This window comes from Spodoptera frugiperda, chromosome 12 (genome assembly GCF_023101765.2).
Source record: "Spodoptera frugiperda isolate SF20-4 chromosome 12, AGI-APGP_CSIRO_Sfru_2.0, whole genome shotgun sequence".
NCBI lineage: Eukaryota > Metazoa > Arthropoda > Insecta > Lepidoptera > Noctuidae > Spodoptera > Spodoptera frugiperda.
In genome coordinates, this window is record NC_064223.1 from 4,969,351 (window position 1) to 4,981,670 (window position 12,320).

General features: G+C 34.9%; 1 protein-coding gene across 1 annotated transcript in view; it reads right to left on the bottom strand.

Moving 5' to 3' along the window:
- The window catches only part of LOC118262952 (kynurenine formamidase), a 28,105-nt gene extending 25,869 nt beyond the window's left edge, over nucleotides 1–2,236 (bottom strand). Inside the window, exon 1 of the mRNA XM_035574663.2 lies at nucleotides 2,051–2,236. The gene's annotated coding sequence lies outside the window, so the exon portion shown is untranslated. The remainder of the gene's footprint in view (nucleotides 1–2,050) is intronic.
- Between the last annotated feature and the right edge of the window lie 10,084 nt (nucleotides 2,237–12,320).

A 12,320-nucleotide genomic window follows, 5' to 3' on the forward strand; every position in this document is an offset into this window, starting at 1 on the left:
TAAAAATCCCACACTCCCTAGTCTTTCTCCCCAAAAAGCTAGGCGCCTTTTGAAGGTTTCCCCTCGTCATCAAAAAAAAAAGATGATAATAGGTTATAATAATACATCGATGGTTGTCGCTTTTAACCGTCGATATATAAGATAAGTTAGATGTACGTCACTTTACAGCCTTCTATTAGGAACGAATAGGAACGGGGTGGTTTTTAATCAGTAAGAGTCTGACACTCCCTCTCACCTCGCTCAGGGCGAGAGATACCATTCGATGACAAAAACCATTTGTTATAAAAACGTAAAACGATAAACGATTCAAGATAAAGAGACACATTTTTTTGCAAATGCATTTCTTGGACTCTTGGACTATTGTAAGTAAATAGCTGAGTTTGCAATTCATAGGGACAATAGTAGGTACTGAGCTGAGTCAGTCAGTTACTTACTTAAAAAAAAAACATGGTCAGTTTGACCGGCGAGGACATAGAATGGTCACTGTTTTTGTTTACCGGTTGAGTCAATAAAAATGCCACGTGGGTTCGTGCCTTCGTGGGGACAGTCACGTAGAGACGCTTACGCAGAAAGTTACTCAGTTTTTTTAACAGTTTTGTATATTTTCTATGATAAATGATATTTATTTCTGTAAATAGGTTATAAAATAACACTTTTACACGTCAATATTTCAAATAGCTAGATGAGGCCGGCATTTCCTATCCGACTACTCTGAGAAGAAATACCGAAACAAACTCAGAGGTCATAGTCTCTTTTAAAGTCCAGACAATGAAATAGAGGATAATTCTAACAACATTACTAGACAATATAAGTTTTTGACTGACTGGTCACCCATGAGTGCAACAAAATTATATCAAAACTATTGTGCATAGGTGTATTGACTTTAGTATTCACTTGTTTGACTAGTTTTTAAATGTCATTTGTCTGGAACGCAATGGTTACTATTTAATACAAGTAATGGCATAAAAGAAAGAAAAGTTAGAGTCTGATTGAAACACGACAAGTTTCTATATTAACTACAACATAAAGTTCCCATAAATTACGAAGCAGTACCCACCGCATATAGTTGACTAGATATGTATATTGATTATGAAGCCTTATCAAATTATTTAAGGGATGCTTTGAACTGAAGCGAGGCGACAATGGACTGCAAGTGGGAATGTAAACATAATTTATATTTAGGTAGTACTTGGCTATGCACATGGAATTTACGCATTTGCGAATTAAGTTTAAGTAATAAGTATCGAAATTACCAAAAATCCCTTTATTCGTGATTATCTAACCTAACGTTATTATACCAAAACAAGCAGGCAGGTAATAAAAAAAATAAAAGGTCATGCACCCTTTTAATTAGGCAATTAAACAAAACAAGATTGTATCACACTAATTATAATATTTTTCTTCTTCTTCCAATTTTGTACCTAATTCTTTATTTCGTATGTGTTAATGTAACTGGTATAAAACCGTGTAAACGTAATAGTAATAAATAAATAAATGTGTTTAGATGTTAATCCGTGAATCACGCTGATTTGGGTGATAGTTTTTATCCCACGGAAATGCTAACTTTTCAAAACCAAGGATTTGAATCCGTAAAATATAACAATAACTTAATATTAGGTAGTATAGAAATAGGTACCTAATAGGTACTTATCTTTATTAGCCATACCGGTCATTTAGTATCGCTTAATAATTTTTTACCTATTAAATTAGATTCAAATTACCCATTTTACAGTTAGATAATTTTTAAAAACATTAAATTGCTACCTAATTGCCATTGTATATCGCTAACTGTATCAAATCTTTAAAAAAATATTATAACCAGATTACTAAAATAAGACGCAAAAGCTGCTCTGTACACGAGCAAATAAACACACATATGACGCTACATGCACTGATGTGTACACTTTAAGTCGTTTAATACCGGCTTAGATACATTTTAGCATAAAAATCCAAATCAGGAACGCATGACACAATACTTAAATACAGATACAAGATAATAATTCACAGTTGCATACATTAAAACTAAAAATAAAATAAAATAAGGACTTACCTTTTTATTTCAATTTTAAAATATAATCACAAGGTTTTTTTAACTTTTAACACTGGTTGTTAGTAAACAAAGCAAAGGAACGCGCGCGCACGGCGTTCGTATTTCAAAATAGATTTAGCGTCGTACGTGACCGGTCGCGCCACGCCCGTGCACCGACTGCGCGCTACAGACTGCCGACTATAAACTTGTCTAATTATAAAAATCGTATAGCCTACAGTCAGCTCGTAAGTTCTCCTGATAACAGTGTTATTGACGCTCCGTTTACGCCATCATAGCAATAAATAAAGCTTGATAAAGTTACTTATTATAATATTACTATTAGGGTTTATATTTAAGCAGTTGTAAATATCATGTACTTAATAATGCCTAGTGCCTAAACGACCTATTGCTATTTTGAAAGTACCTACCTACCTATACATTAAGTAGCTTTATGAAAAAATTAATTTGTCACAAGTTCAGTAACGTAAGTTAGGTACAGAGGTCCTAAACGAATTGGCATCTGATAAAGGGTTAATAAAAACACACTTTACTATCTTCTGCAATATTATCTGTACCTAATCATTTTGTAAAAGTATATAACATAGCCCCTATTCAATTTTAAATAGCAATTCTACTGATTTAGGTATGATTGCGTTATGTAATCTTAACTGTGGATTTGGGGCAAAATTTTAGCGAACGAAGGTAGATTAGACCACAGAACATTTAAAGAGAGTAGAAATGAAATAGTTCCTGATTTGTATCAGAACGCGTGTCGCCGTTTCTCCCACCCTTTAATTTCACTACAAGCAAGAGACCAATGTCTGAGCGGATTACCCCCACAAATAAATAACACACATTTAAATCTCGAATTTGCTATTGGTTGTCACACAAACGCAATGACTGCATTTGACGTACACTCTAACACGCATAAAAACTCATGTATGCTAGGGCGAGAGAAAGGTCGATTGTTGATATCGATAAAATTTAAGTAATCTTGTTTTTGTTTTACAAGTATTGTTGAATATTGTGAAATTGTATTCATGCGAAATAGAAACCAAGTAATAAAAGTAAAATAAATAAAAAATACATAACTGAATTTTAAAACCACTTTTTTACTCAATAAGTTAAAAATCAGTAAAAAAATTAAATCATAGGCACTTTTGAACGTCAAAGCAAATATAATAATATTAATAACGTCTGTCTGTCGGTCAGCCCTCTAGTGAAGCTATTTGCTCGTTCCAAAGTGTAGATTCCTATGGAGAAGAACGAAGATCTGTTCATTCGATCTTTTTCAATCAGATTCACAATACAATTCTTGATTACATTGCTTTTCTTTGCATCGATTGCTTCAACTATGTGAGAACAATGTAAAACTAATATTCAGTCAAAGCGAGAGAAAAAAAACCTTAAGAACAACAAAATTAATACAGTCTGGAGCTGACCAGTCCCAGTTGACAGCGCTCGTTCACCAACATGGCACGTACACCAGCACCGTCCAACTCAACCATGTTGCAGGGAATCGAACGATCCAATGCCCGTGCCACCGCCAATGAGACCTTTGAGTGAGCATGACAACTCTAAGCTGACACAAATGCATTCTACTAGTCTAATTAAATGACAATGCCAGATCCTGCCCCACTTAATTTCATCAATGTACAAGAAATGTAAAATTAATCAATATTATGCAATGAAAATAAGACGTTTGGTTACTTAATTATTATCCTGATAAAGTTGCGGATAAAAATTGGAAATAAAAAGAATTTAAAATCCCAAGGCCTGCTTCCTGTATTATATATATATATCGCGACCATCTGCGTTTCTTAGTACGCTTGCAAAAGGAACACAAAGAGTCATTCAATAAAAAAAGGATTTATTAATGTCATGTGTACGGATTTTAATATGAATTTGGTATAAATACATACTGTTAGTTAATTTATTTTTTTATAATATATATTATAATGAATGCATATTCTAATTATTATTTCGTGTTTGAACGTTAGTGATTAGATGTAACGAAACGTCATTGGCATGCGTGTGTCAGTTACGTCCAAAAAGTCATTATTTGACATTCGCTCTGTCTGTTCTGTTTACATTGTTGTTTCGTTATGACTATGAATTAAAAGTAGGATTACTAAAGGTGATATTGGTGATGAAATTCCTTCCTTCCATAGCTAAACCCCTATGATAGCATTGTAATAATATAAAGCACTTAATTTAATTATTTCTACCATTATAACTGCAATTAATCTAAACTGGTACTTAAATGTAATATTTTGTTCTTAGATTTATATAGAAACCGCAAGCTCTAAAGGCTTTTAATCATGTTTTTAGTTATCACTAATAGAGCAGCAATTGAATGCTACATTTGGCATGAATGTACAATATATTTTTTGGTGAGGCAAAGCTCTATAGAGATTCTGGCATTGTCATTTTAGCTAATTACAGGGCTCTCACATTTACAATAAATTTGTATAAAGTACAGAACACATTGAAATAACATGGTTATAGTTATATTTATAACGAAATATGCTACATTTAGTAGGAATCCAATTAATTCTACCAGTTGTGTCAATCCACAATTTTCTTACACCTGGATCTGTTGGAAACCTAAAACATAATATTAAAATAAATCATATGTCACATTCTATATAAAAAAAAACATAAAACTCACTCAAAATCTATATTACTAATTAGTTGTAATAAATAATACTTATTATTTTAATTATAAAGTGTGCTATTGAATATAATAGACTGTATCATAGTAACAATCGACATTGATTACAAATTTGCCCAACACTATCGATGTCATAGATTTTGAAGGAAATGAACTTTTGTTTCGGTACTCGGGACTCTCGCGATGGACGTAATACATTGCGCGATTTTTCACGTAGTGCAAGATTGTACTCATCTATCGCAAGCAATGTATTACTATTAGTCTGCTTGCGATTATATCGTTTTTATCTATAAATTTCATAATGCTAATGTTATAATTACAAATATCACAAGTATTTTTATGTTTTTGGACTTACCGGTGAAAAGAAATTCCTTCTCGTGCTATGCTACACACCTGGCTTCTTTTCCGACACGTTATAATAGCGCAAGACGGCATAATATAATATTTTTTGCGGAGATACGTACGCTGTCAAAACATGACAGCGATTGCTAGCCGGTAAGTATGAACATTTGAGCGTTACGACAGCGGTATGCACGTTCGTTCGCACCCTCGGCGCGTGTGGCCCGCCCACAAGGCCAATCCAGTCTCTTTCTTTTATCCATGGATTAGACCGATTAGATTAATATTCAAGTAAGTACTATGTAGGTAAGTACTTCCTACATTTTAGTCAAGTAAGGAGGCTAGTTTCAAACCTAACGAGTGATAGGTAGGTACACAACACTACTGCCAAAGTAGGATGTGTCAACTACATCTGTCAATGCGACCTATGTACAGGAATGTCAAATCTAGACAATCAGTTAGCACCTGCAAACTTTCTATAAATTCTCGCTAAAAGAGAAATAATGTACTGAATTGAAGCGGTTCTACTTATCACATTAAGTTTACCTAGTTACAATAGCTAGTGTTTAAGTCATATCTAATGCCTTTTGCTATTACTATAAGGTGAGTGTATACCTCAGTACTGTAGCGTTTGAAGCACTCCCTTTTGATACCGAGGTGGAGAATTCTAGCAGAATTCCTTCGGTGCTGCGTGTGTCCTACACAGATGAGACATTTGCCTCCTACAGTACGAGGCTCCTATTGTATAATATGGAGCCTCCTAGCCTGGAGGGGACAAAAGAGACTATCAGAATTTACTGACTCCACCATGGTTGTTCAACTTACTACCTACGTACTTTTATCAGGGGGCTTAATACGAGCTTACTTTTTGATTCGTTGGTCTATTTGCGACGGCCAATCAGAGCGCCGAATGCGCTCTCGTTTCGTTTTCGTTCAACATAAAGCAAACTCATACTAAGGGTACAGGGTAATATAGGTGACCTGTCATACAAAGCAACAAAAAACACCAATAGGTACTTAGGTACCCAAGTGCTTAAATTTCACGTTTGAATAGAATTTCATCTTTATTTCAACCGCTTATAATACTGTTTTATACGTCTACTTACCTACTAAATACTAATACTAACTCAATTTACAGTGAGTCTCAAGCCAGAAATAACATCCTACTAGCTTTGAACATAATTGGCGTGATTGCTTGTCTCTGTACTAACACGCTGCTCGTACTGATTGCTCTTGGTGAGTTGTTATTGGTCATCAGCGATCAACAGTCCTTGACATTCATTTACTGGGCTATACACCTTGTCTATATGAAATGTGGGAAATCATCCAATGACTTCTCCTGCCTTAGGCGAGGCGAGAGGGAGTGTCAGACTCTTAGGTACTGACTAAAATCCACCCTGTTATTACTCCTGCTTTTTGAGCTGGAGCCGCAATAAACCAGCTAGGTAGTCCGCAGCTTCGGATTAAACATCAGCCTGTGCCCCGTCTGTAGTGGTCTGATGGCGCACGCACGGATGTAATTTCCACGCTTGCCACCAAGATCCCTAAGAAACCTTTCACTCAAATTATAAACTAGAAATTAGCTTCCCGTTTTCAGTTAATCAATACTTTACGTAGATAGGTATATTTTAAGATATCCTGCAAATCTGAAAAAACAAATCAAGAAATCCCATATAACCTGGAACTACACAGACAAATCTGTAGAGATATGTATTTCTTACCAATTTTTTAATACCAACCATTTTCCATTCCAGGTGTCATTTTGCAAGAGCCAGACATTTCTCCAGTAATGGCGGAACATGTTAGATATTTCTACAACAGGACTTTTCATCTAAAAACTCTTGACTGGCGATTAACTCCGATTGAAGACTCGTATCTGTTCTACCTAAACCATTTAGATGTACTGATAATGAGCAGCAGTATCAAATAGGAAGAGACCTATTTCATCAGACAATGATTGTCGTACGACCTGGGGCCTTAGTCTTCTATTACAATTGTGAGAGTGAGACGGAGCTATGTAGGGTGTATAGCTCCGTCCCTCTTGCACTGATCAATGATCGACCATTCTGTCTCAATTGTAATAGCAGACTAAGGCCCCTGGGTCGCGCAACCAACTAGTGGCTAGTGCGAGTTCTTCTTACGTGACGATGTAACGCGAAATGTTACCGCATTTAGCTCTCTGATTGGATGGTCAACTTGGAGCAGACCTATCAGTACGTCTCGCCGAGGACGGGAGAGGGCATTGGACGGTTTTGCCCCTTTTAAAAGAATCAGTACCCTTAGTACAAGTTTGCTTTACGTTGAAAGAAAACAAAACGAAACCGCGTACGGCGCTCTGATTGGCCGGCAGGAATGAACCAACCAATCAAAGCGTCGAATGCGCTCTCGTTTCAATCTCAATAAATGTAAAGCAAACTAGAACTAAGGGTAGAGAGCGCCAACCATTACACAGTAAATGTATAGATCGCGTTAACGTAAAACAAACGCGCACTTGACATTCAGCCTCAACTCTGCTGTTGAATCAACTGGTTGTTGGTGACCAAATCAACTCCAATGTTTCTGGTGTCTGTTGCGCACGACCACGTCACCATGCCCTAATGAAATTGGGCCTGAATAAGTAAATGTATAAAACTCTCTAAGTGGTAAATGTAAATAAAACAATACATTTTTCTTGTAACTTTATTAACTTCAAATAAAAAGATAATACAATGTTTGCAATTATAACGCCGGCTGTGCTATTACAATCTATAGATTAAAACTTCAACATTCTTATTCATTCAATCGTAACTCTTATTCTAATAAGGCTACCCTTACAAACTACCATTTCCACTCTTAAGTAAGGGCCAATTAATGCATATTATTGCTTGCAGTTTATTATTCGCACGATATAAATAAAGTCGATATAATCCTCGTGGACTCTGAATCTAAGAGGGATTCCTCACTTAATATTATGCATTGATATAAATTCGCTAGCATCCTTACTAAAATCAAATTTAAATTACGCACGCGCCTAATTTGTGCTTTGATATTAAAATATAAAACATAATACACAACCCATTAAAATAAATTAACATTCGATATAAAAAATTGTATAGAAACAATGAGATTACTGATTTAGGATACAAAGAATAAAATACTTTGAAAATAAACGTTCATATTGAATAAATACTATATTATAATAAGTGTATATATCCTACGCTAATGATATGATAAAAAATCTACACTGGATCCAGCCAGCCACCAGATATTTATTACAAATCATTATTATTAAATATAACTAACATGCAATTCAATAATAAACCTTACCTATATCACTACCAGTATTTTAAGGCATAAATGAATATCATTATATTGTCCAATCTATCAGGAAGCATGTTATCTTAATTAGTAATTGATGGCGTTTTATTGACATTAGGTATCTTGTAAGCTTCGTTCTTTTGTCGGTTGTGTATGAATGTAACACTGCATAAACTCTTGAACAAGAACCACTAATCATCGCAAATTGATGGCCATTACTTTATTGCTTATGGATCCACAATAAACCACCGATGCAGAGTACCGTTAGTATAAGTTTGCTTCACGTTGAACGAAGACGAAAAGAGAGCGCGTTCGGAGCTCTGATTGGCCGGCACGAATGAACTAACCAATCAGAGCGCCGAACGCGGTTTCGTTTCAATTTCGTTAAACGTAAAACAAACTCGTACTAAGGGTAGGTACTGTACCTCTGTGATCTAGGATCAGATGCTTTTTTTGCAGCATCAATAAAAAACCCCCGAGTAAACCGCGCTTCAATTTTGTAGCTCACCATCGTGAGTCCACACTCAGCTTTTCTATTGAACTCTGCAGTTTGAATACATGGCTAAATTCTAGCTCCACCAAAAATCACATTACGTGTATTTAATACGCATTGTTACATTCATATACCCCAATAATTATTGTATATCTACCTAGTATTTCCATAATGGCGTAGATTCTCTTAGGCATTTAGTATATTCTATGCTACAAGGTATAGAGCAACAGTTTTATGCATAAAATCATCAAATGGTAATTTTAGTTTATTCGTCATATTTCTTTATCTCTCCTTTTTATGTGTAGGAAAAGAGAGCGTTAGTCTGAATTCAATATATTTTTTGTCTAAGACAATCGACACCATTATCAAATAAATATTCGAGGAAAATTGTCATCTTACATACCTACTAAAGCTATACGTAGGTATGTATAACATACTTTAAAAGCTATAGCTTAATATACTAGAATATAAAATTAAATAAGTATTTCGTTATAGAACAGTACACTTAGTACGAGATGCTTTACGTTTAAAGAATCGAAACGAGACCGCGTTCGGCGCTCTGATTGGCCGGCTCGAATAAACCAACCAATCAGAGCGCCGAACGCGGTCTCGTTCCACGAAAAGCAAACTCGTACTAAGGGTACTGAACACTTAGTTCAACTTCAAATCGCTATATGACACGAGAAATAAAGAGACACTCGAATAAAACTGAATACATTCAAATCGAACATAAGCTAGTTACTGATTTAATCATTTACTTTAATCCTAGTATTGTTACTACGTTATAATCAAGTGCACTTAATGAATTCTCACTACATTAACAGTTCGATTAGTTTGAGTAATTACAATTAGCGTACTTATACCTATGGAAATACTAAATGTCCCATGTAAATGGTCCACGTCAAAGGAAGATCGATACTAGACGTACTAGTGTATTGTCCTGCGCAAAAGCACTTTTTGTCAAATATTGTTCCCTACGATTCCTTCTCTTTCCTGCCCAAGCTACATTTTCCTAGGATCCAATTCTACATGGGCCACCAAGTACCTCGCAAATGACGTATACGCTTGTTATAGGCAATTATTATGACAACTAAACACATAAACTGAGCATGAGCACACGACTTTCAAATTAATTGTACTTAATATCATGTAAATAAAGCATAAAATTCCGAAATTTTGTCTAAAAGCAAATGACTAGACCTTTTTTTTAATTTTGATTCAACTAGAGATTCTGAAATGGCCTACGTGGTGAAAATTATTTAAAAAATCACACTTCTATTTAAAAGTCCGTGCAACAACACGCAAATTTGGCGATAAATTTCCTTTTTTTAAAAAACGAGATTCAATTCCATTAAATTAAAATTATTTTACAATTAAATTAGGCTTTACACACTTTATAAGTACGTCAATGGATTTTGACAACTACTCCCTTGATTTTAAAACCAAATTTAGCTTAATTGGTCAAGCAACAACATCTTTGCAATCAATTTCGTCTATATGTTAACGGAATAGTGCTTAAAATCGTTTGATCACTTTAGTCATTAGTGTGTTATTTATAAATTGGGGTTTTCATAGGATTCTCGTACATCCAATGTACAACTGTATTTTAGGATAAGGGTAAAATTCCCTTTTAAGTGACCCATTTGGGCAAGTCTTAATCTTAAACATCTGCTCAGTGTTCCATGTAACAAACGTTGCCAATTTAGCTTTAGTCAGTCTAATGTTCAAAACAGTAGGTTTAAATCTATTTCTTTACATAAGAAAATACGGATAATACAGACAACAAACAAAAATAAATAAAAAAAAAACATATATGACTCCATTTTCAAATACTAGCTTAACATTTAACATGATGTATAATGGCAGCCGTAAAAAAACTGTCACCTAATTTTATGCCTTATTACTATTGTAGTAAGCTTTAATATATGTTACGTATTAACAACAGGAGGAACTCGACGGCTTTCTGGTGGTGTGGAGGCCTTAATCGTGGATCGTAATTATCTCATGGACGGAGATTACGTTCACATATATTGTTCCACATAGTAACACCCTATATTATAGGTTCATTAGAACCATTTAGGCAACATGCGATATGCTTAAATACAAACTTTACGTTTGTGTATGAACAATACCACTAACTCTTAAACCCTATTTCATTGCGCAAACAGAATAGACAATCATTTTGACTTGGTTGCCGATGACCAAATTAGTTGCGCAACCAAGTTGACAACAGGTCAATGGTTGCGCAACCAAGGTTACACCAGTTTATTGGTTGCGCAACCTGCGCGACCTGCGACTCAGGTTATCTTAATGAAATAGGGCTCTTATAACTTGTCAAGAGTTGGATCACAATGACCGCCCGAAAGCCTCCGGTCCCCAAAATGGCTATAATATATACCTAGCATTAGTTAATGTAATATAGTCATCACCTTACTTTCAATTGTCATGGATTGGAAATTCTTTTCACTTAGTACTGTCATGTCTATAGAGTATTGTTTCATTTCATTTCAATGGACGATTCTACAGTAAATTACATATTTTATAATCGGTAAGCATAAACGCTTGCACAAATATAAATGATGTATAAATATTTGTAGCGACGCTTCTAATGAAGCAGTATATCTACAAATTACCGTCAGTTAGACCAAGACATAAAAATGTACATGACTTAGTCACTATTTGCTATTTCTTTAAGTTGATTTTGTTTGAAAATCATAATAATACCTAAGTACACTTCAAGTATAGTTTGGTTAAATAAACGAATGCATTGACCAACTGACAGACATTCTAGTAAACACACTGCTAATCCGTAGACAGCTACTGACTACGTTTAATAGAAGAGCACTGTTTGAACCCTTACACGTTAATACTTATTAAAAAATAATGCATCTCTAAACTATCCGTGTCTATAATGGAAGCATTAAACATCGGTCAATTCCGTGAGTGCGAAGTTGCCTAAGCTTAATAATTAAATGCAATGAGGGTTTTTGCGCCGCTAGGGGCGCTAGTATCGCAAAAGATCCTTCGACAGATAGGTAGCTACAATCATGCAATTTGTCAGCTGAGAAGGTTCTTATGCGTTACTAGCGCCAACTGACACAAGATATAAACCCTCATTCATGAATGAGGAGTAATACTTTAATTACTCCTTCATTATAATGGTCCATCTTTTACAATTTGATATAATGACACACCCGAAGTGCTCACACAACCAGAGTTATCTAACTATAGCTACCGTACCGAGTACATTACTCAACTATGAACCTAAAGCGCAATCGTGTAAAATGTATGGAAGATTAGGATCGACAGAAACTATCAGTCTTAAAATTAAATAAAAGATAATAAAATCAACTAGCATCGGTCTTACTAAGTATATACTAAGAGTGAATGCGTTTCGCATTTTATACTTCGATGTATCATTTTAATAATTTATAGACATCTACTTTACGTCGATAATGTTACGACATCATAATATAAAACGTATTTTG